Raw genomic sequence first — 3,498 nt, 5'->3', positions numbered from 1 at the left:
AGAAATGAGATAAACTCTAGAATTATAATGAAACATTTCTCAAAATACCTGTAGGAATACAGTGGGTGTACCAAATGAGTTCCACAACACAGGGCCCAAATCATGGAAAAGTTCCCTCTTCTGGAAAAGGAAAACAAAGGCAGTAAAAGTCATCAGTGTCATCTTTCAGAGAAATCCAATAATAAATTATTCAACTCTCTGAAGTGATAGTCATCAAAACCTAGAGAATCTAGGTCTTCTACTCTTCTTAAACTTAAGCCCTAAGATGTAAGAGAAACCCTGACTCGTAAACTCTCATTTAAAAAGAAACTTCACCGTAATCCAAAATTGAATTTTACAAAAATCATGCTCTATCAATTAATTGAAGTCTCAAACGACAGTTTAAGCGAAACATGAAAGTAAACCATTGAAGTGAGAAGAATAAACCTTAAAAAACTTGAGAAGAGCGTTCTCGCGAAGATCGGGGTTAAGAAGATCAAGCACGAGCCATTCAGCCAATTGCATTCTCCGATCCCTATTAGCCGGAGCTCCGGCGCTAGAAGATGACGATGCTCCTCCTCCCCCGCCGCCTCCGCCGTCGCCTCCACTAAGACCTCCGCCGCTGATGCCGAGTGAGAGGGATTGAGGCAAACTTGATATTTTTAGGGTTTCAATGAATGTTTTTAGCCCTCTTTTTTTGTTTCACTTTATGTGTACTGTGTCTTTCTCTCCTTTTATATTTTTTTTTTCTTCTGTTTCAAACTAAACACAATAAAGACAAAACTCCACCGTTTGATTTAAAATGTAGCACCAGAAGAGGACAATGATACTGCTCCTCCAAAGTCTCTGTTGCCAATGCCGACTGAGAAATTAAGGTAAGTTTCTCACTCTTAAGGCCTCAATCAAATTGTTTCCTTTCGTTTTTTATATTTTTTTCTCCTTTTATACTTAAGGCCAAACTTACCTTAATCTCCTAGTCGGCCAGAGACTTCGGAGGAGGACCAGTATCATCGTCGTCTTATGGTGCTAGGTTTTAAACCAAACGGTAGAGTTGTCTTTATTATGTTTAGTTCAAAAACTGAAGGAAAAAAATATAAAAGGAGAGAAAGACACAGTACACATAAAGCGAAACAAAAAAAGAGAGCTAAAAACATTCATTGAAACCCTGAAAATGTCAAGTTTGCCTCAATCCATCTCACTCGGCATCAGCGGCGGAGGTCTCAGTAGAGGTGACGACGGAGGCGGCGGGAGAGGAGGAGCATCGTCATCTTCTGGTGCCGGAGCTCCGGGTAATAGAGATCAGAGAATGCAATTGGCTGAATGGCTCGTGCTTGATCTTCTTAACCCCCATCTTCGCGAGAACGCTCTTCTCGAGCTTTCTAAGGTTTATTCTTCTCACTTCAATGGTTTACTTTCATGTTTCGCTTAAACTGTCTTTTGAGACTTCAATTTTACTTCAATTAAATGATAGAACATGATTTTTGTATAATTCGATTCTGGATAACGGTGAAGTTTCTTTTTAATTAAGAGTTTAGGAGTTAGGGTTCAAGGGGTAAAGAGAAGTACGAAACAAATATGAAGGACTATTCCAATTTGCATATTTTGAACTTCAGGGGAAAAGACCACAAATTGCTAGCGTAAAAAATAGATGTATCAAAAACTTGTTTTTCTAGCAGTACTCTAGATAGGATGGACCAATATTTGGATTTTCTCAATCTTTTGGAGGGGAATATGTAGTATGTATGTGGAGGTGTTGTAGCTTTGTCTTGTACCATCTCGGTGCCTTCTAAATAAAAACTTTTACCCATCAAATAAAAAGAGTGTGGAGATTTTTGTGTCCGTGTAATTGCTATGGAAAAGAAGCAAATCAACAAAGGCAACAATAGTTTAGTTTTCCAAGTGCAAGCATCAGAGAGATGATAGATGAGATAAAACTCTAGAATTATAATGAAACATTTTACAAAGTACCTGTAGGAATACAGTGGAAGTACCAAATGAGAGAGATTTAGGTAATTTTTTTGCCATTTTTATCACAATTGTATGGCTTTCTATCGCTAACTTTACCTTTTTTCTCTCCTTTATATTTTCTACCCCCAAAGACTACAACCCACCCTGTCTAGCAATCTCAAAATTAATAATTTAAGAAAAAGAAAAAAATTCTTATCTAACAAACATAAATGGTACTAGTCCTTGTGTCACCAACCCAAAATGGCCAAAAACCGTGTAACCCCCAAATTGCTCACTCCATTACTGAGAAATGAAAATGGTCAAATCTGGGCAAGAAGAGTTTCATTCACATTGACATGTGTCAACTAATCTCGACCCTTTACTGAAAGTGTGAAGAAAAAATGAAATCCAACCCAAATTTTCATCTGTTACATATGTTTGTGTGCAACTTTGTCGTTTTTACTTCAACCCCCCACCCCAACAAAATTTGTTGTTTTCGATACACCCTCATACCCCCCCACCCCACCCCACCACCACCACCATGCACACAAAATTTGTTATTTTTTAATCTCCATTGAGACAAACACACACCAAAAAACTCAATTGTCGCAAATGGATTTCAAGCAAAATATTGTTAGAAAATTAATTCCTACTACATAGACCGCAAGTGGTAAGTACTACCATTTATTTCCTAAACATAACTGTTACATTTTGAATTTTAATTGTGGTTATTACTACCTCTGTTCGTTTCATACTAAGTGATGATCTAATACAACAATAGACCCAGTGAATTTCCACAAAGTGGAACCTGGGAAGGATGGAGTGTGTCCAGAACTTACCTCTACCTCTTGAAGGAAGAGAGACTGTTTCCAAAGGACCCTCGGCTCAAGGGAAGCAAATCGAAGTAGTAATTGAACGAAAAAATGGCAGTGAAGTAAAAACATGACAACTAATATGTGAACAGTGCAGAGAATATATACAAAGAACCTATAACATCTAACAAGGTGCGACCACTGACATATAGTAAACAACAAATGATTAAATAGACCAAAAGCCAAAGATAACATGAGTAGGATAATCTACGATAAACATCAGACACGGCGCTCTAGACTACCACCAAGCTAAAGACTACAAACTCTACGAGAATAGACTAATACTAAGACAACATACGACTACCTACCAACCTTCGATCCTTATCCGCGACCTCCATTCCCTCCTATCTAAGGTAAAGTCTCGGTAAGCTGAAAATGCATCATACCTATCTAATCATCTCTTCCCCATACTTCATCGACCTACCTCTACCTCTCCTCGTCCAGGTACATCAACTGCGATCGGAGAATAACACACAGCACATTTCTAGAAGTTTTACCTTTGAAAATTAACAAGCATACATAATGTCTACTCAGACAGCACTCCGCTTGCAGCAAAGTCACTAATACATGGTACTGGTGTATGGCTTGAGTCAATTTGATGCAAAGTTTACTAGGATAACTAGCTTTGCATGAAAATGGGTTCGATGAACTCACTAATAGCCAATAAGCCCGACGAGACTGAACTCTTTAATTCCGCATA

At 38.2% G+C, this 3,498-nt stretch overlaps 1 long non-coding RNA gene across 1 annotated transcript; it reads right to left on the bottom strand.

Annotated features, from left to right (window-relative positions):
* Positions 1 to 47: 47 nt before the first annotated feature.
* On the bottom strand, positions 48 to 2,396 carry LOC124893366. Its single transcript, XR_007050674.1, has 2 exons — positions 1,948 to 2,396; positions 48 to 120 (listed from the first exon to the last, which is right to left on the bottom strand). It is a non-coding gene; the product is annotated as an uncharacterized LOC124893366 (long non-coding RNA).
* Positions 2,397 to 3,498: the final 1,102 nt, after the last annotated feature.

This window comes from Capsicum annuum, unplaced genomic scaffold, assembly GCF_002878395.1.
Source record: "Capsicum annuum cultivar UCD-10X-F1 unplaced genomic scaffold, UCD10Xv1.1 ctg58159, whole genome shotgun sequence".
Classification (NCBI taxonomy): domain Eukaryota; kingdom Viridiplantae; phylum Streptophyta; class Magnoliopsida; order Solanales; family Solanaceae; genus Capsicum; species Capsicum annuum.
This window is presented reverse-complemented; position numbering and strand designations above follow the sequence as displayed.